Genomic DNA, 22,364 nt, shown 5'->3' on the forward strand with positions numbered 1-22,364 from the left:
AATAAATAAAATTTTCTCTCCACAATTATTTTGCCTTTGGGTAACAAAATGCACAAGTGAAATTATCTTTAAAATACCTTTGACTAAAGTCAGCATACTATAGCAATATATGCATATTTGTGTTCAGAGCAGCACAACTCACAGTAGCCAAGTTATGGAAGCAGCCAAGGTGCTTGTCAACAGATCAATGAATAAACAAAATGTAATATACATGCATGATGGAATATTATTCTTCTATAAAGAAGAACAAAATTATGTTATTTGCAGGAAAATGGATGGAAATGGAGTGCATTGTTAGGCGAAATATATTAGAATCAGAAAGTCAAGGGTCATGTATAGAAGTCAGGGAAATAAAAAAAGTTAAAAAAGGGAGCTTGTGAAAATGGATGGGAGACCAGTAGGGTCAACGAAAGTGAAGCAGGGTGTGGGAGGAAGGAAGTGCAATGGGAGGAACTGGGAAGTGAAATTGATCAAATCATGTTATGTGCATGCATGAATGTGCCATAATGAATCCCATTACTTATGTATAAATATTATACATCAATGGATTTGTAAATGCCCTTGTTTGAATACTAAAATAATACGGTTACCACTCAATATAGAAGGAAATAGATGACACAGCGCTTCTTAGGTCTTCCTGCTATTCTCATATCCATCCTTCCGACTTTGTTAAAGGCATTTCTCCTCTTTTGAAGCACAGAAAATTCATCTCACCAATACTATAGAACTTGACCAACATCCTAATCCACTTTTCCAAAAAACTAAAAGTTTCAAATTGTGACTTATATTCATCTTTACTTAAACTTCTGCCCTTGCTTAAATAGCTTCATATATTTTGGATAACTGATTAACATCTTGACTATGACATATTAATATTCTCAGCTCCATTATAATTTATGCTTTTTATAAATGAAATGATGCTTTTAATGTACACATATTTGACCTTTTTCACATCCAATAATTTTGAATTTTCAAATTCTAGTGTCCCAATTTCTAATTATATCTTTTCTTTCTTACTCATTTCCTTTCTTCTATTTTGGGTAATCAAAATTCCATCTCTATCCTTGTAAGTCTTTCTTCTACACAGTTCATCACTCCTTTGGGGGTTCATGTTATCACTATTATTTTTGGTTCTGCTAGTATCCCGTAATCTGCTCTTTGAATCACTTTATTATTATTGATATCTTAGCATATTTGCTATAATTATTTGGACAATAAATCTACCTAAATCAGCAATTCTAAATCAATTTTATAACATGTTTTCACTAATTCCTGCACTGTTGCTTCAGTGTTTCAAGAAAAAAATGAACTAATCAAAAGATTAGTGTAACTACAAATTCATTGTATCTTTTTTATTCACATAAGCACTCATTATTACTGTCACTCACCAACATGTATGTGCTATATTTTATCTACCCATTATTTGATCTAAACTCACTCCCTTTGCCTTAGTTTTTCTTTTAGTTCCTGATCTCTCTTCAATCACATTATCTTGTTTCACCTTTTATCACGAAGACAGCAAATTACTCTCCCAACTTTTTTTCTTTTCAAATTTCAAATGTTAATTCAACCAGAATATATTCATCTCCTGCCTGTGGTTGAATTTCTGCATGTTTCATCTGATCTTATAAACAACTTAATTTCCTTCATCATTAAAAACTACATTTCTGGGGCTGGAGATGTAGCTGAGTGGTAGAGTGATTGCCTAGCATTAATGAGGCCCTGGGTTCAATTCCCAGTGTTTTAGTCAGATTTTTGATAGCTGTGACTAAAAGACCCAATCAGAAAAATTATACCTGAGAAAAGGGTGGTTCCATTCAAGACTCATAGTGAGGTACAACCACATGGCAAAGAGTGTGGCAAAGGGAAGCAGCTCACATGATGATCAAAATGAGCAGAGAGAGACTCCACCTGTCAGATACAAATACATACCCCAAAGCCACACCCCCAATGCCCAACCTCCCTCAGTCAATGGTAATTGCTTTCAAATACTATTCAATTAATCCCATCAGGTGATTAGTTCACAGATAGGGCTAAAACTGTAATGATCCAATCATTTCTCTTCTAGACCTCTTGCATGAGCTTTTGGGGACACTTCACATCCAAACCATAACACCCAGCAACATCAACAACAGCAACAAAAAAACTACACATCTTCTTTTTTCCCTGATCTGCTGCTCCAGACTGATGTGTGTCTTAAATCAGTTCCTGAGAAGCAGAAGTTGAGACATGTGTTTGAATGCACATAATTAATCGAGGGAAGACTTTTAGAGAAAATCTTAAGAGAGGGTGTGGAAAAGGATAAGGAAGGGGGAAATGCTAAGCAAGAATGTGAATTTAGGTCACGCCTATCATTGCTGATCTACATGTTGGGGAGAAGAGAGATGACCAGAATAAACTGCTCTGATTCATTGTCCATATTTGAGGCAAGAGGATTACATTTAAAACATGTTACCAGGGCCTTCCCTCAGAATTTGGGCAGATGTGTTATTATATACAAGGGGCTCCAATCAATCTAGGACAATTTTCCATAGCATAAATGATATCCATTTTTAGCAGACAACACATAAAGCAGCTCAGAAAATGGACAATGGCCACAGGACCAGGAAAAAGGAATCATTGTGGGGCACTATCCAGACATAGCTGTTCTGGAATTTTATGGTCAAAATCCATGAGACAACTTATAAGAGGATAATTACTGAGAGAACTACCATCCACACCAATGCTGCAATTAGTACCAAGGTTGTAATTAACACAATTATAATTTCCCTCTTTTACTACCACTTTTAGATTCCCCTCACTCTTGGATAACATATTTTTTGGACTTGAGGCTTTCAAGGTAACATGACTCAGACCCCAAATTTGGAGGAACTTGGTGTCCATACTCAGGTTATGCTGTCCTCTGATATGGATGCTGTACCTGCTCAGTTACACTTAAAACTGTCCATGTGAGTACCATCACAATAGATCATCTGCATATCAAATATATTTCTTTCTTCTCCAGTCACAAAGCAATAGTCCTTCCTCCTGATGATGATAAAAATTGATTATACCTGGCAGTCCATATACTGGCATATGCACCCCAAAGTAATACTATGACACCCCTAGATTTAAACTCAGTGGGGCTCTTATTGTGTTTCTTGTTGGAAGTTTTCTCTGATAATGAGTGTCTCTAGGGTTTTAGTTAAGAAACTCATGAATTCCTCAAGTCAGGACCTAGGGAATTGGTAAATATCCAGAAATATAAGCAATGAATTTCTGTTATTAAACCAAAGTAACATGTGGGGACACTTCTGCTTTCACCATTATATAGATTCTTTTTTTTTTTTTTTTTTTTTTTTTTTTTTTTTTTTTTTGTACCAGGGATTGAACCCAGGGGCACATAACCAATGAGTCACATCCCCAGTTGTTTCAGTCAGCTTTTTCACTGCTGTGACTAAAGGACCCAGCCAGCCCAATTGTAGAGGAGAGAAAATTTATTTGGGGGCTCACTGTTTCAGAGGTCTTAGTCCCTAGAAGGCTGGCTCCATTTCTTAGGGCTCGAGGTGAAGCAGGACATCATGGCACAAGACTGTAGCAGAAGGAAACAGCTCACACTGCAATCAGAAAGCAGAGACAGAAAGATTCCACTCACTAGATACAAATATATACTCAATGCCATGCCCCAATTCCCACCTCCTCTAGCCACACCCTACCACTTCAGTTGCCACTCAGTTAATCCCTATCAGGGGATTTATTTAGTGGTTGGGTTAAGACTCTCACGACCCAATCATTTCTTCTCTGAACCTTCTTGCATTGTCTCACATGTGAGCTTTTGGGGGACATCACATCTAAACTATAACACCAGACCTTTTTATTTTTCTTCAATTTTCAGACAATGTCTTACCAATTTGTCCAGGACCTCGCTAAACTGCTGAGGCTGGGATTGAATTTGTGGTCATCCTGCCTCAGCCTCTCAAGTCACTGGGATTACAGGTGGGAGCCAGAGTGCTCAGCTAGATCATTTTAACTGTTGAAGACACAGTGCCGCAAAATAGCTGTTGTCTTACGGAGTATGCTCATCCTGAAGATCAGTGCCTTTGCTTACAAGACATTATTTCTTCATTTTAAAAATGCAGCTAGTTCACTGTTCTTTCAGGCAAGCATCTCCAAGATTGTGCACTGGGTGATGAGACCAGCGCTTACTAACTTTTAAGCTCACTGCTATACTAACTTTACTATAAAATTATGCCTTTGCTAAGGTGACGATTTGCAATATCCCAAGCCAGTGAGAAATGTCTCTTGCTGAATGGAGGCCCTGAGGAGATGTGCAAACCCCAACCCCAATAACAATAGTAAATTAGACAAATTTATCAAAAAAAGTTTTAGTTCTCCTGAACTAAAAAAAAAAAAAAAAAAAAAAAGGTCCAATAAATTGAGAAGCATTTATTTAAGGGAAAATAGTAAATATTGTATAAAAACCATGGGATTCTATGGGTTTTTAACCTAGACTGATTCCATCTTACATTCCTAATCTCCAGAAAAGGTAGTTCTACTGGGGCAGGACAAGCTGTGGAAACTAACATCTTCATTGCTAGAGAGCACTAATTTAATTAGGAAAGGGGCATGATAAAACTCTGATCAAGATCTCTGTTGAAAGTTGTACTGATCTTGATGGCAACTAATCAGGGCAGGCCAATCTTGCAGTGGCCTGAAGTTTTGATACTGATAGATCAAATACTAGTCAAGCAGACATTCTAGGAATTTATAAAGGAGTTGTAAGAAATGAGAGATAGCCATCATGGACTTGATACGCCACCACATAGCCCAGATACTCCAGGTGGTCTCAAAGGCAATTCATACATATGCTCAATGATGCACACAAGCAGGAGAGACTGGAGAGAGCCCTAGATATCCACACGCCCCTAAACAAACAGGAACTGTGTGCTGTTGCATAGAAGATATGACAAGATCCAGCATAAGGTAAAAATTAGGATAGATTTTTAAACTGCCTGAGATTTCAAAGAGTAGCCCAATTTTTATATAAATGCACTGGCAAAGAATGAATTAAGGTGTTCAAGCACAATTCCTCCCCAATCACTGACTGTCTTATTAAGTTACATTAACCCAACTGTGACCATTAGGATATCCACTTTAATAATGAAAATAAGAAAATGAATAGATAAGTAAAAAGATACATCTCTGACTACATACTGTAGAAGAAGCAGACACTATAGAATTAGTGTGGATAAGTTGTGTGTGTGTAATTTTTTTTATAAACAAGCAGACAACAGCTACTTGTAGATTCATCAGGAATGGGTGACAGAATCCAGAGTTGCTAAAATACATTATATAAAATGTTTTCAACAAAATATTATGTAGCATGGAAGGAAAAAAAGAAGGAATATGTGACATATGTATAAGAAAAAACAGGGAACATTGTAGGACCAGATGTTGAACTTTGCAAAAATCTCAAAGCATATAAATATACTCAAAGACCTAAAGAAAACCATGTATAAGAAATTAAAGGCAAGTGTGACTATGACTCATCAAATAATAAATAAAAATTTAAAAGATTATGAAAAGATTATGGACATTGTGGTATTGAAAAACACAAATCTGCTAAGCATGATGGCACACGCCTGTAATCCCAGCAACTTCAGTAGGATGTAGCAGGAGCATGGCAAGTTTGAGTCTGGACTCAGTAACTCAGCAAGGTACTGAGCAACTCAGGGAAATAAAAAGAGCTAGGGATGTGGCTCAGAGATTAAACACCCCTGGGTTCAATCCCTGGAACAACAACAACAACAAAAAATCCAAAATATAAAATGTACTAGAAATATCTAAAATGAAGATGCAATGTCTGAAAATCAGTAATGAAAGAGGAGTAACCTTACAAAGTTGAAAACAATTATAAGAGAATGATATGAACATTTTGCCAACAAATTAGACAATGTGAATAGAATTATTAGAAATGCTCAAATTACCAAATTTTACTCAAGAAGAAATAGAAAATCTGTATATATCTATAGCAAGTAAAGAAACCAAATTAGTAATTTAATATCTTCCCAAGTTAAAATACCAGACTTTATTCATCAATAAAATTCCTGTGGAATAAATTCTGTAAATTTCCTTAAACACTTAGAGAAGTAATCCTATACATAAGCTCTTGCAGGAGATAGGAGAGGATATTTCTCAAGTCCTTATGATATCTGTGTAATTACCTAGATACTAAATCTAAACAAAGCCTTTATAAGGAGTTTACAGAGCATTACTACTCATGAATGGACCAAAACCCCTCTGAAATATTAGCACACCCAAACCAATAATATATAAAAGGGATTATACTCTATGATCAAGAGTGATTTACTTCAGGAATGTCAGATTGGTTTAACATTTGAAAATCAATCAGTACAATATAACATATTAATAAACTAAGGACAAAAAATATGGTCATCCAAACAGATACATAAAAAGCTTTTGACTACATTCTCTCTTGATGATAACATATTTTTTGCATTTTTATGTGTTTTATATTTATTTGAATATCAGTCATCTGTGAAAGAAGAGTAGAGACAAAATAAATAATATTTATGCTCAGAAAAAGCTGTGCTTCTTCTCTCATGCTGCTTTCTGAGGGTTAAGTCAGCCCTGTCAATAGTTGAACTGGTTCTGGGATTTGTTTTTTATTTGATTAGAGTAAGTTCACCACCTCATGCTTTTAACTTCATTCTTTGCAGAGGTCTGTGGGCCTGGAAGGTTTATTTCCCTTTTCATGCTTACCCTGAGTAAGGCCCAGAATGTCTTTCAATTACCTTTTGGTTCTCCTTTTCTTCCCCCGCCCCTCAGATTTATGAAGATATAATTGACAAATAAAAATTGCATGTATTCAAGGTATGTAACATGATAATTTTATATGTATATACATCATAAAACTATTAATATAATTAATTAGCAAATCCATTACCTCAGGTGTGTTGGGGGGGCAGGGTATAAGGATCCTTGAAATCTACTCTCAGCAAGTTTCAGTTAAACAATACAATATCATCAATTATAATCCAGGCTGTTACATTAGATCCCCAGAACTTATTCATTTAATAACAGAAAGTTGTACCTTTTTACCAACATTTGCCATTTCCTGCACCACCATTATCCAATCCCTGGCAACCACCATTCTATCCTTTACTTCCATGGATTTGACTTCTCTAGATTCCTCATGTAAGTGAGACCACAGAGTTCTCCCTCTTCAAACTCAGATTTCAGGAGAGACCCAATTCCTGTGACTCAGAAAGGTTTTAATCAGCTCTTCTTTCTCTCTGCTGGAGACAAGATGGTGAATGGGCTAAGTAGGTAACCAACCCCCAGAGTGCTTGTGAGTTTTCAGTTTCTCCTAGTCCTCGTGTTGGTTCTACCTTAGATATCTCCATGCCCTTCAAGCCTTGCATTTCAGGGTCAATCTCCGTCAGTGCGCCTACCCTGACCTAGTCTCTTTATTGGTACCTAGTGAAACATTCTAGAGGAATTGGATTGTCAGCACATTGACCTTGCATCATATCACATTATGTTGAGAATTTTTTCCCCTCTGTTTACAGCAGTTTCTTGATCTTCCTGTCATTTTTGCAATGATCAAAGCAGTAATTGTCAGTGGCTTCTCATTTAAGAGATATCATTTTTTAAAAAGGTTTCATTAGACTTTTTTTTAATGCTATCTCAGCACTCTAATGGAGTTTTTAAAAACTTTGAATTTTTAAATGCTCCCCAGTTAATTCTCAATGTCATACTGGGAGACAAATTCTCTTGTGACTTTCTACATCCTAAATTGAATGAAAGGCATGTTTCACTGATTTTTGCCTCATTAAAATTTGTTTTCTCCTACTTAATTTGGGTTTATTGTGCATATAGTTCTTTAGTTTCTTAAGGTTCAAACTTAGAATGGTGATTTTATGTTTCTCCTAAAGAGACTTTGTATTTTTCAAAGTCCTACTGAGAAACAGAACCAATAAGATAGATAGATAGATAGATAGATAGATAGATAGATAGATAGATAGATAGATATAGATATAGTTATAGTTATAGATATAGATATCATGAGAAATTGCCTTCAATGAGTATGGAAACTGAAAAGTCCCACACTCTGCCATCACAAGCTAAAGACTCAGGAAAACTGGTTGTATGGATAGGAGAAGATTAAATGAGATGTCCAGCTCAAGTAGTAAAGCAGGAGGAAGGGAGGGAGGGAGGGAAGGAGGAAGGAAGGAAGAGAGAGAGAGAGAGAGAGAGAGAGAGAGAGAGACACCAAGGAAGTATGGGTTGGGGGTAAGAATTCCTTCTTGCATCAAGACTGGGTGATTTCCACACATATCAGGGAGAACTATCCCCTTTTCTCACACCAATTCAGATACTTATCTCCTCTGAAAACCCTCTGATATACAAAGTCAGAATTGATGTTATCTGGCCATGTTAAGATTCAAGACTTAAGAGGTCACATAAAACTAACTATGTCAACCTATTCACCATATAAATTGCTTTAACTTCATCCTGCCACTTTATAATAGTTGAGTAGTTGCAATAGCTGCAAAAGTTGGGTAAGTTATGATTTTTAACTTTTTTATACTTCTAAAATTCATAATTTAGAAGTGCATTGCTAATTTTGTGAATTTCAGGATTTTATAGATCTCTAACTAGGATTAATTTTAAATAAATTATTTTATGGTCTAAGAGCATAGGAGTTACGATTTTAGATTTTTTTGAAGTATACCCATTTGCTGTTTTAGTCATTCTACCAATTACTGAGAGTGGGATGTTAAAGTCTTCAACACTATATAACAGTGCACTTATCAATTTTTGCCTTTAGTTTTAGTTTGTATTTAAGCCCGCCCTTATATATGTACATTTAACATTTTTATGTTCTACTATTTTCACAACCCTTTCATAATTTAACTATATTATTTGTTTCTACTTTTGGATTTGATTTCTATTTGGCTTATTTTTAGTGTCATTGTCTGCAAGGTGTGTGTATTCTCATCCATTGCTGTTTTGTTTGTTTTATTTTTATTTTTTGTTGTTACTAAGGATTGAACCCAGGAATTTTGTTTTTTTTTTTATTTTTTTTTAACCACTGATCTACAACCCCAGCCCATTTTACTCTTTACTTTGAGACAAGGTCTCATAAAGCTGCCCAGGCTGGCCTCAACTTTGTGATTTCCCTTTTCTGGGCCTCCTGAGTAGCTGGAATTTACAGGCATATATCACTGTGCCTGGCTCATTCATTACTGTCTGACTGATATGAATCTATATTTGAAGTTATTCTTTTGTAGAAAGGATGTGGTTGTTTCATGGACTTTAAGTCTGGTGAAACATCCTCTGCCCCATAATTGAGATGTTTGAGCCCTTTACATTTAATATTATCATCAACATGATAGATTTAAGCCTATCATGTTGCTGTTTATTTTATTCCTCTGTCCCTGTTGTGCTATTTGGGATAATACTTTTTTTTCTTGTATTTCATTTTAATTTCTCTGTTAGATTTTGACTATACCTTTCTCATTATTTTCTTAGTTTGCTACAGAAATTATAATATGCATCTTTATCACGTTCTACTTCAAGATAATATATTTCTACTTCATGTACAAGACCAACATATTACAACTGCATGAGTTCTATTTACTGGCCTCCTATTCTTTGTACTATTTTTTTCATATAATTTACTTCTCTATGCATTATAAAATCCTCGATATTTTTGTTATTTTATTTATTTATTTATTTATTTGCGGGTACTGGGGATTGAACTCAGGGGCACTCAACTACTGAATCACATCTCCAACCTATTTTGTATTTTATTTAGAGACAGGGTCTCACTGAGTTGCTTAGTACCTTGCTTTTACTGAGGCTGGCTTTGAACTCACCATCCTCCTGCATCAGCGTCCTGAGTTGCTGAGATTACAGCATGCTCCACCTTGCCTGGCCCTTGTTATTGTTTTTAAACAGTGATTATCTTTTAACAATTTTATTTTTAAATAATAAAAGATCCCTTTTTACTTGTTCAGACATTTACTATTTTTGGTGCTCTTTACTTCTTTTACCCATTAGTTTCTCTTTTAAATTTTTCTTGAGCCCTCTTTATTATCTTAATCCAAAGAATAGCCTTCTTTGACACTTCTTTTAAAGAGGTCTTGCTGGTGCTCAGATTTTATTTAGTCGATATCTTTATTTCATAGTCACATTTGAAAGATACATCTTCTGGATGTGGAATTCTGACTAAATGTTTCATTTTCCTTTCAACACTTTACAGATCTTATTCAATTGTATTTGTAACTACAAATACATCTGTTGTTTCAGATGTTGTAGCTGTTTTCATTTGATTGTGTATAATGTATCTTTTGGATCTGCTTTTATGATATTATTTTTTTCTATTGTTTTTAATACTTGGATTACAATATTCCTAGGTATAGCATTCTTTGTATTTATCCTGTTAGGCTTTATTAAACTTTAGATTTAGAGGCTGGTTTTTCACCATACTTGGGATTTTTTTAAATGTAATTTCTTCAAATGTGTTTAATACCCATTATCTTTCTGTTTGGGCTCAGTTAATCTATGTTAAACTGGTGGGACTTTGTCCACAAATCACTGAAGTTCCCTTAAATCCTTTTAATCAGTATGTAGTTCAGATTCATTAATACATTTTCAACTGTCTTCAAGTTTCCTGCTCTGATTCTCATTTGTATTTAAGTTCATCCTTCAAATATTCATTTTATATATGCATCTTTATTGAATACTTATTGTACATAAATAAATATATATGAATATGTATATATACTTTGTGTGTGCGAGCACACTTAGGTTTCTAGAATTTGTTTCTTCCTTTTACTAATAATTTTCATTTATTTGATAATATACTCCTTTATTCACTCATAATTACCACATTCTGGAAAATCTTGAATTTATTGATATAGCTGTTTTAAATTTATTATCTGATATTTTTTACATCTGGATTTTCTGCAGATCTATTTCTACTGATTACCTCAAACTCCTTTGATTTTGGGTCACATTTTCACATTACTTTGAATAAATAGAATATATATATATATATATATATATATATGTACATACACACATGCACACACACACACACACACACACACACACACATATATATACACACACGTATACATATATATAGTGTTGATGGATCTTTATTGTATTCATTTATTTATATATGGTGCTGACAACCAAACCCAGTGGCTCACATATGCTAGGCAAGTGCTCTACCACTGAGCCACAACCCCATTATGTTGATGTTATGGGTTGAACTGGGCCCCTAGAAATTCATATGTTGAAGTTCTAAACCCTGATGTCTCAGAATGTGACCATATTTGGAGATAAAGTCTTAAAAGAGCTAATCAATTTAAAATGAGTTTATTAAAGAGTTCCTAATACAGTACAAAAGATGTTCTCACAGAAAAGGAAAATTTGGAGACAAGTACACACTCAGACAGAATGCCATGTATAGACTGGAGACTTGCTGCCACAAGTCAAGGAACTACAGAAGCAAATAGCTGCATGAAGCACATTCTTTGCTTACAGTCCTTGTGAAGAACTGAGTACATTGATTTTGGACTACTAGCCTCCGGAACTTTGAGACAACAAATCAGCAGCCTTAGCAAACTAATATGGCTGGATATTGTGAATGATGTTTTAGAGATAGTCTAAACAAATTCAACCTCTCTTACCGGTATAAATTTTGTTCTGGCAGTTAAGTTACTAGTGAATCATTTCAATCCTATTGGGCTTAGGTTATTTCTTTGTTGGGAGGAGACCCTTTCAATTGTGTCTTTATTTAAAGGGTACAATCTTTACTCTAGGGTATAGTGGAGTTTTTTTTTGTTTCTTTCGGGTTTATTGTTGGTACTAGGGATTGACGCCAGGGTGCTTTATCACTGAGCTACATCCTGGTCCCTTTTTAATTTTATTATTTTTAATTTTGAGACAGGGTATCACTAAATTGCTTAGGGCTTCCCTACCTTGAACTTGCTAATCCTTCTGCCTCAGCTTCCAGTGTGGCTGGGTGTACTGTGCCCAACATAGTTGTAACATCTAATGTCTAACATTTCTGGGACCACAACTGATTGCCTGATGTGCTCAGCATGATTGATAACATTTGGCTGGTCTTCACTTACAGTTTCTCTCTACAGTTATGCCTTCTGTTATCTCTTTTAAGATTGTTTTCCTAAAGCATGTCTTTCTACAATGATTCAGGGATTATCAACCTATATATGCATGGGCCAGCTATTGGCAAAAACATACAGGGAGCTCCCTCACACACCAGATTTGTGATTTCCCTTATATTAGAATTTGTATCTCAGACATCCTGAGCCACAAATTTCAGTCCTTTCAGAAGACCTAAGCATTCATTTCTTCTTCCTCAGGTCAGCATGCATTATATTTTACCTGTGGTCTAACTACCCACACTGTGATCTGAATGGTGTTCTAGGAAGAAATCCCCTTCATTCTTTACTCCTCGGATCAGCCCAATAACATGCCCTATATTGATCCTAACATTTGTGTCATGGTACAAATAGCATTCTAGGCTGAAAGACAAATCCAAGAAGTGTTTACCTTATGAATTTCCCTTTGTTTATAGACAGTCCTGTCTTCCTGTTTGTTACTCAATACCAAAAGGAGATGCCTGATTAATAGTTTCTCATGATTAGTAGGTAAAACTGATACCTGTTACTCCATCATGATAGCAGAAGTTTGTTTATTCATCTATCCCTCTATCTGTCTATCTATCATCTATTATCTATCTATCTCATCTACCCATTCATCCCCAGGATTAAGAAAGCCCTGCTTGACTTTATTTGATACAGATATTGGTCTTCCTGTTAAATCATAAGACTTCAACTGAAATGAGTCTCTAGCTTTTAGATTGGAGCTACATCATTAGTGATTCTGGTACTCTGATTTTTAGACTTGAACTGGCACTGTGCCCCAATGGCCTTCTGGAGTCTCCAGCTTGCCTACTTCAAATCTTTGTTTTTATAAATGTTCATACTTATGTGAATCAATATAATAATGAATTCTGTTTCTCTGGAGGACAATGAATAATAGAAGTTTTGATATTGGGAGTTCTATAGGAGCGTGGTTTTAAAGACGAATTTTTAAAATTTAGTTTAGGAATTTCTGAAATTGATTCTTTAATCTGCTTAAATTTAAAGGCATAAACCACTTTATTACCATTAGTAAGAGAACACTTAAAGCACATGGAAAGTTTTGGCAATAGAGATAAACAAAATATCAATTTCTTATCAGAAGGAAGGGTCTTGGAGACTGTTATACTTTCAAATACTTTTGTCAAATTAGGGAATATAATGAGATTATCTGGCTGATCCTAATATCACTGGTCAATGAGAGAAGAAAAGAATGATCTTGAATTTGAATTCCAAGATCAAACCTGAAAGAATCCAAGTGTGCCCTAAAGGAGACATATATCTCCTGCAGTTGCTGAGCTTAGATTGTTAAAAGTTAAATATGAAATCTTACTCTGATTGTGGCTGGATTTCAATGTAATTTGAACTTCTAGCCTTTAAAAATGCTTACTGTTAAAGGAAAAGAATGCTGAAATTTCCAAGGGGCATGTGTGGGAAAACCTTGATGAAGCAGGGGCCCTTGAACCTCTAAATTCTGATGGCTATCCTTGCCAATGGAAGTAGACTCCCTGCATGGTTCCTCAGTCCTATTCTCAGGACTACTTCTAGCATCCATTTGTCTGAGGCTTGGTTATCCACCCTTCTCTGAGATTAGCTTTGTATTTCCTGAGACACTAATGAAATTGAGGAAAATTTGGAAATTTTTGTCAAAGCTTAAAACTTTGATAAAATACTTAGAATATCTTAAGTACCTGGTTTATGAATAAATCAGTGGTGTTCCACATGATCTACCAATTTCATAATCCTTTTCATTACTATTTATTCCATAATCAAGTGTTGATGATACTGCATGAGTACATGTATCTTCTTCTATTACAGCTTCCAGATTGGTAAATAAAAATACAGGCCACCCATGTAAAGTTGAATATCAGATAAACAATGGATAACTTTTTAGTGTTCATATGTGTTACATATAATTATGTATCAAGCATGGAATAAACATATTGATTAGATATATTTATATAATAGTATAAGTATATATTTATGGATCACACATGTATGGGACATGCATGTTTGGATTATACTTATGGAACATACATATATGTGAAAATTTTATAATAAAAATATTATTCATCTGAAATTCAAATTTAACTGGGTATCTTGTATTTTACTTGGAAGTCCTGTCTTATATCTTATATCTTTCCTGTTTTGCACCTAGGTGAAACACTTTTAAAAGTCTTAATAATTATATATCTAGTCTGTCAGAGTCTACCTGTAGTCTACTTGCCACCAGTGATGATCTGTGCCATAAGCTATCCAACTTCACATTCCTATTCCCAGGATTACTTCTACCACCTGTTGTCTGAAACTGGGTTAACTAAACTTGAGGCTGTGTTTCCCACCTTGACCAAACATCCTCCACGGAGGCCCTACCTCTTCAAAATTTCACCAATGCCCTATAATGCATCTGAAAACCAAGCTTGTCATGCATGGATACTTGGGGAACACTCATCCAAACCATAGCCCTTTTCAAAACAATTCAATTTTTACCTTTCATATTTAGAAAAAATTTTTTGGTTTCCCTATTCAAATGAAAATGTCTCTTCTAAAATAACCAGTTACTTTGTTAATTGTTTCACTTCACTTAAAAAATAAATGTTTCATTCTCACAAGCACATATCGAATATTTATTATGGTTCTCATTCATCCAACCTTTCTGATCTCTTCATTTGGCGTATCCTGCCCTCTAAATTTCATCTGTTCTGTCTTTAACCTTTGAGTCTACCCACCACTCATTGAAAACTACAAGGGGTACTTCCATTATACTTCTATCACTGCCACCTACTTCACGTTTCTCATTTTCTTTCTTTCTTTCTTTCTTTTTTGTTTGTTTGTTTGTTTGTACCAAGAATTGAACCTAGGGGCACTGAACTACTGAGCCACATCCCCAGCCCTTTTTTGAGACAGGGTCTCACTAAGTTGCTGAAGGTCTCACTAAAGTGCTGAGGCTGGCTTTGAACTTGTGATCCTTCTGTCTCAGTCTCACGAGCCTCTGGGATTAAGAGTGAGCACCATCACTCCTGGCCAATTTTTGCTTTTTGGGGGGCCTTCATATTCACAATACATACCTAATGAATATTCCATTGATAATTTAAATATAAAACAAAGTATAGTTTCCTCTCAATACATACTTCACTTATTAATATTAGATAATAGACTATAAAATTCAGAACTATGGAATTTTATCTATTAATTATCTTTTCTGATCTTAAGTAATTAACCATGTACTTCTAAAAACATTTCAAATCCATCCATGTTTTCAAGTCCGTGGTGTTATACTGGAGGGGTGATGGTGTCATTTCTCCATGCAATTATCGAAGGACTGTCTGATGGAGTTTCTGTCATGTTTTAAACTGTAGCTTTGCAATATTTTTGGGTATCAGTATCCACTGCTGGGTTATCTACATTCAGTCAAAAATAGAGAAGGAAAATGGATGACTATGCATGCTTTATTGTCCAACTCTAGATAGTGTACCTTTCCTTTACATACGGTTTAGTGGTAAGGAATTTGTTTATATAATCACTATATATAAACAAGGGAATATGGTCTAGATGGTACCAGAATGGAAATTCTTTAAAGAACAACTTGCCAGTTTCAGCCAATGCCTGTATTTTAAGCAAATAAATACCCATTTCATCCTCTTTCTGCAGTTAGAACACATTCAATCTCTTCTCCAGGAGAGATGGCTCAAGGTCCATTCTAATTACTGCATCTAGATCAAGGTCCTTAATTTCTAGATAATGCACATTTTTAAATTCTGTTTTTGGTGTGTGCTAAGAATTGAAAATAAATTATCTCTGTTCCTTTCACCCCTCAACACACACACACAGACACACACACACACACAAGAACTCCTTTAGAAAAGTAAAGTTCTCATTTGCAAGGAGTAAAATGAGAGATTCTTAAGTCATGGTGCACAGTAATTCTGAAATTCCTTTTGATGTATGTAATTAGACCCCCCTACATCAAAAATGAAGGGAAGCTTTGATTGCACTCTGATTATACTTCATGGGAAGAATTCTTTTATTTATTGCTTTATCTCATTCCAGTGTATTTTTCTGTGTACCTTATTCACAGTGACCATGACAACAACATGTTTTGTGAGGATTCCATTGATAGTACTTTACCAGACAACATCTTGCCAGTCCACGTTTGTTATCAATTAGTCAAAAACATTTTAGTGTGATGATGTAGTTTCATTGATAATACGCTTTTCTCAATACATTTTTGTTCTTGTCTTCCTGCATCCAGCTAGTTCATGTGCCAGAAAACACATCCAAAGTTATTTCCTAGACATGATTCTCAAACCTGATCATTATTGGTTTCATCAGTCTCATTACGCATTTATGGTGGCCTTGAGGCTATCTGAGAAAATAGACTTGATTGGAAAGGCTAAATTCATAATCAGAACTTTACTGCTAGATTTTTTTCCCTCTGTATAATCTTTTCTTTCTTGGCATCTTATTCATTTATTTATTTAACATTTGAGATCTAGAATTATTCTTCTTTTTGTAATCTTGAAAAACTGTATAAATCTGGACTCTGTAATTTCCTTCTTAATTTTTGGCAAGCAAATCAAATCCTACAGGAGCTTTTATTTTCCTACTAATAACCATTCTCCAATCAAATCAATCACTGCTTGGTTTTGGGTGCAGTACTACCCAACTCTCAGGTACTAATAATGTCTATTTAGGGAAGTAATCCTAGCTATTGTAACAGACGAACTCCAAATTCCAGTGGGTTAATACAGCATAAATTTAATTCATGCTCATATAAAGTCCAGTGTATGGAGTGTGGAAAACTCTATTTAGTCAAAGAAACCACAGTCAAAAGCTGAGACTCTGACAGCTTCACCATATTTGGCAAACAACTAGGCTGCCTCTGCCAGTTTTCTTTCTGAAATGCAAATCTAGTAATATCATTTTTCTTGTCAAAGTTTTATTATTAATTCTGTATTACCTTGAGAGTAAAATTCAGCCTCCATGACAATCTAGATAAAAATATCTTTGTTTTGAACTCTATTACTTCTCAAACTATGAAGTCAGCTTTATAAAGCTGCTTAAATATACTTGCATTTTCAATCTCTTTTCTTTATCATGTAATGTTTTCCTTTTGGAATTCTCTCTTACTCCATTACCAATGGGTGCCACCATGTTCATCTGGCAGAATCCAACTCAATGTTACCTCTTCATGAATAGCTTCTCAAAAGCCCTAATCTGGCAAGAACAATTGTCTCTTTGAATAATCCCTTGAAGTTAATTATGGCTTTGTATTAACATGATCTACTCTAAAAGCAAAAGGGCCTGGAACAACAAATTTCAAGCTCTGAAAGAACATGGTTGCCAACCAAGAATCCTATACCCAGCAAAACTAACCTTCAGATTTGAAGATGAAATAAAAATCCTTCCACGATAAAAATTAAAAGAATTTACAAATAGAAAGCCTGCACTATAGAATATTCTCAACAAAATATTCCATGAGGAGGAAACGAAAAACAACAATGTAGGTCAGCAAAGGGAGGAACTACCTTAAAGGAAAAACCATTCAAAGGAGAAAACAAGTCAAGTTAAAAAACAAAAATAAGCCCAAATGACTGGGAATACAAATCATATCTCAATAATAACCCTGAATGTTAATGGCCTAAACTCATCAATCAAAAGACATAGACTTGCAGAATGGATTAAAAGGAAAGACTCAACAATATGCTGCCTTCAAGAGACTCATCTCATAGAAAAAGACATCCACAGACTAAAGGAGAAAGGATGGGAAAAAATCTACAACACACACGGACTCAGTAAAAAAGTGGGTGTTTCCATCCTTATTTCAGACTTCCAGCCAAAGGGATAAAGAAGGACATTTCATACTGCTTAATAGAACCATAAATCAGGAAGACATAATGATGGTAAGTATTTATGCCCTAAACAACAGTGCATCCATGTACATTAAACAAATCCTTCTCAATTCCAGGACTCAAATAGACCACAACACAATCATTCTGGGTGACTTTAACACACCGCTGTCACCATTGGATAGATCTTCCAAACAAATACTCCATAGGTTTTTAAAAAATTGATTCTTATGTAATGTTATATGGAGTCTACAATTTTCCTTAATACCTAGCACAATTCTGGCAGTGAAAAAGAATACAAAGAGTTATTTTTTAAAATAAATTTTTGGGCTGGGGATAGAACACAGTTGGTAGAGTGCTTGCCTGTCAAGCACAAGACCCTGGGTTCAATCCCCAGCACTGAAAAAACAATACAAAACAAACAAACAAACAAACAAAAAAACCTTCAAAATAAATTTTCATCAAGTGTTTGAGAAGAACATTTTAGAGGAAAATCTTTGTTACAAACATCTAAGTAATTGTTAAAATCTCAAGTTAATATATTAATATTTTTTTAAAATGTCCTTCTCAGACTTTGAACTTCTCACTGGCATTCCAAAACTAGTGCTGGCTAACCCAACATAAAAAGCACTGAAAGGGCAGCATGGGATCCTTGTCTTTGAAGTATCTGTGACTGATGTTATAGGATGGAAGATATACTCTGTACTCTGAGCACTTATTCAGAGCCCTAACTTTCCTTTCCAGCTCTTCAGTAGCTGCTGTCAAGTGGTGAGGGAGTGATTCACTGGAATTCTACTTTAGCATCTTGAAAATCCAGTGGACACAGGAACTGAATTATGGTAAATGAGATAATACATAAGAATATAATGTATATGCCCCAGTAGTGTTAGAGATCTTTTGGAAGCTGACAAGTCATTTCAATTTCATTTTGGAATTAGCATAGAATAGCTGTTAAATGGATGAATAAATAAATATCAAACATCAAAATTCCTTGTTCTCCTGAGAAACTGCTCATCAACAAGTGTCTATGATTTCCAATATTTTTTCTCTCAATATGTGCAATCATCATATACAAATAACTCACACAAACCTTTTTTTTTTCCTTCCTCTTTGGGAATACTCTACAAAGTTATTTTATTGAACAACATATATTTGGAGATATAATCTCTCAGGTCTGACTATGGTTTGTTCTTTTTAAATATATAAAATATTTCCAATGAAATCCTTTCAAATAATTCAGTTGAAGCACTTTAATTACTACATTTCCTTTGTATTTGTTTTTAATTATGATTTCAAGCACACAGAGGGAAACTAGTTGAGTATTAAATCACGCGATCAAAAATTTATTATTTAATAACTATTCTTTGGAAAGTGAATGTTTATTTTTGTTTAAATTGCAAGTGAATCATAATGATATTGATGTTTGTAGAACTTAATATTTATACTGTTTGCAGTTTTCAAAACATTTCAGTCTACAGTATACTATTTAGTCATCCGAACAAGCAGGCAAGAAATTTTTTTACTTTATGTCTAGAGAAAACAGATGTTTAAGAAATCTGAAATGATTTTTTTCCTAAGATGATGTAAAGAGTAAGTTGTTGTATAAGGAATAAAACTCACATCTGATTCTAGGGCTTCAATATTTAAACAAAAACAAAAGACAAAAAAGAACTTCAAAAGCTAACTCCAGGAAGAGACTGGTACTCTCTCATTCCCTGAGGCTTCGAAGATGAGGAGTAAGTTCTGCCAATTCTAACTGTCTCATTTATTCAAAGAGATAGACTAGAAAGCTCACAAATCTTTGGGGACCTACTCCAAAGGCACCGGATTTGGCACAGAAAGCATCCCTAAAGCACAAATTGGAATAGGAGCAAGGAAAAGCAAACATTTGCAGTGACTGACTTTTATTTTAAGGCCTTTTTTATTATGATTTTATTAAAGCGTTTGCAGTAGCATCAAGGACCGGGACAAACTCAAGCAGAGAGGCCTTTGGGATGGGGTTATGGCAAGTTAAAGTTTGGCCTATGGACACCAAAAGCATCTTCCTGTGTTGTAAAAAATAATAAAATTGAGTCAGATGAGGCATTCGGGGATAGTAAATCTAAGGTCTGTATCTCTGCCAAAAGATGCAATAGAAACAGCCACGTTTCTCCCAACTCTGCTGTTTGTGTGGTTGCCAAATTCACCAGTGTAATGTCCATTAAAATAACATCTTTGGAAAAATAGCACAGTGTCAGTGTTGTCTGTGAGAATGAGAGAAACTGAAAGAAGAAAATGGCATTTGTGACAATCTCTAACGGAGTAACTGCAGGAAATCGAACTTCAAAAATTCATTGTAATCAGTGGGTAAAAGTAGAAAAATATATCAGACCAAACTAAGTCAAATCATTGAATTCAATCACAATTCAAAGATAGAGAATGAAATGGATCACCATCTCATTGATTCATGACTCTGTTACGATATTTATTTTTCAAAACTATAGTGGAAACTGTTGTACATTAATTTGTGATAAGAACCTTCACTTATGATCTGTTGTTCTACATTCAGCATCTCTGGCTTTTCAAAATTGTTGATATAATCACTACATGTTGGTGGAGTCGTGTCATGCACCCTTGAGTCAATTCTTTCTCAAAATGCAAGATTTGTTTTAGTAGCTCATGACATCTATGGTGACCATTTGCTCTTGAACTTGCCTTTCACTCCCTCAGAGGCATCATCCTCTCTGACTCCCCAGTGTCTGAATTCTCTTAGAATTTTACTTATCAGAGTAGTGTGCCCAGCTGTGACAACTCTGATGTGTGCTTCTGGACACCTATCTACCCACCTCCTCTGTGAAAATGTACCTTGCATTTAGACATGGTTTAGGATTTTGGTAAATGTTTATACTAATATTCCTTATTCCCCACTATTTTTAAACATCCCTTATTTTCCACATTATAAATTCCCCTCTTATAACCTAGTCTTGTCATATTCCCAGAGCTAGTTTTCTTCTCAGTGCTGACCTTCTCCAGTGTGACTTGTAGATAAACCCATTTTGACTCCCTATTATTTAGATGATAGGCAGATGTATTCCCTTTTGGGTAAGATAATACCAGTGATGGTAAATTTTATGTATCAAGGACTCTGGACTATGATGTGCTTTTATATTTGGCAAAATTTATCCTGTATAGTTCCATGAAATTATTTTGGATGAGATTTAATTTTAATCAGTGGGCTCGTGTAAAGTAGACTGTCTTCCAGAAGGTAGTGTCCCCATCCAATCAGTTGAAGATCTGTATAGAACTAAGATAAGCTTCACACAAGCAAAAGAATTCTCTAGCAGACTTCGGATTCTTTTGCAACATTATTTTTTCTTAGATTACTTCTAGACCTATACTAAGGTATCTACTCTATTGGATTTCCAGTTTGCTGGCCTATCTGCAGATCCTGAATTTACTAGTCTTCATAATCTTCTAAACCCAATCCTTATAATAAATATCTTTCTAAATGTATACATATCCCATTGACTCCTTTTCTTTGGAGAACCCCAATACAGTACTATGTTAAAAATGATTTATTTATATTCACACAAGGACAGTACTATAATAAAATGGAAAGGCTTAAAAATTAAAACCGTTCCACTCTTTTATTTCCATAATTGTTTCTCTACAGTTCTTTCATCTCAGTTCATGTAAATTTACTTCTATAAAATTATAATATTTATTGAGAGTATACTTTATAATTTTTGAAATGTGTTCTAATTCTTGCACTCAATTTTAAATAATGGTAACTCTGGATAATTTTCAGCACAATTAGTTTATTGTAATTACTGGAATTATTATAATTTTAAAATTTTATGTGAATTACATATTTTAATATATAAAATAACCATAAACATATATATATATATATATATAATCTCAGTAAATGGGAACTAATAGGTTAAAATTTATAAGGATTTTTAATTATTTTGTAAAAATTGTGATAATGCTCACTTGTCATTATATGTAAAACTATCAGCAGTATTCAAGTATCCATGTAAAATATAACACTAATATTTATTATATTTTGTTATCTATAAAATAATTCATTTATAGATGACAATCAGTGCATTTAAAACAGTTTGATAAAATTTACCAAAATGTCAGATGTCTTAATTTTATTATATTTAAATATTACATCATCCATAATTTAAATAAAAGACTAGAAGTTGAAATCCCAGTTTTGTAATCCTAAACAATTTTGTTAAATTCTTTTTTATAACTTCTAATAAATTGTTATATATTTCCTACTGAGCAATAGTTTCTTCATATTTGATGCATTTATATATAGTGATTTTATTACTGTTAC

Source organism: Sciurus vulgaris (assembly GCF_902686455.1).
Source record: "Sciurus vulgaris genome assembly, chromosome: 4".
Classification (NCBI taxonomy): Eukaryota; Metazoa; Chordata; class Mammalia; order Rodentia; family Sciuridae; genus Sciurus; species Sciurus vulgaris.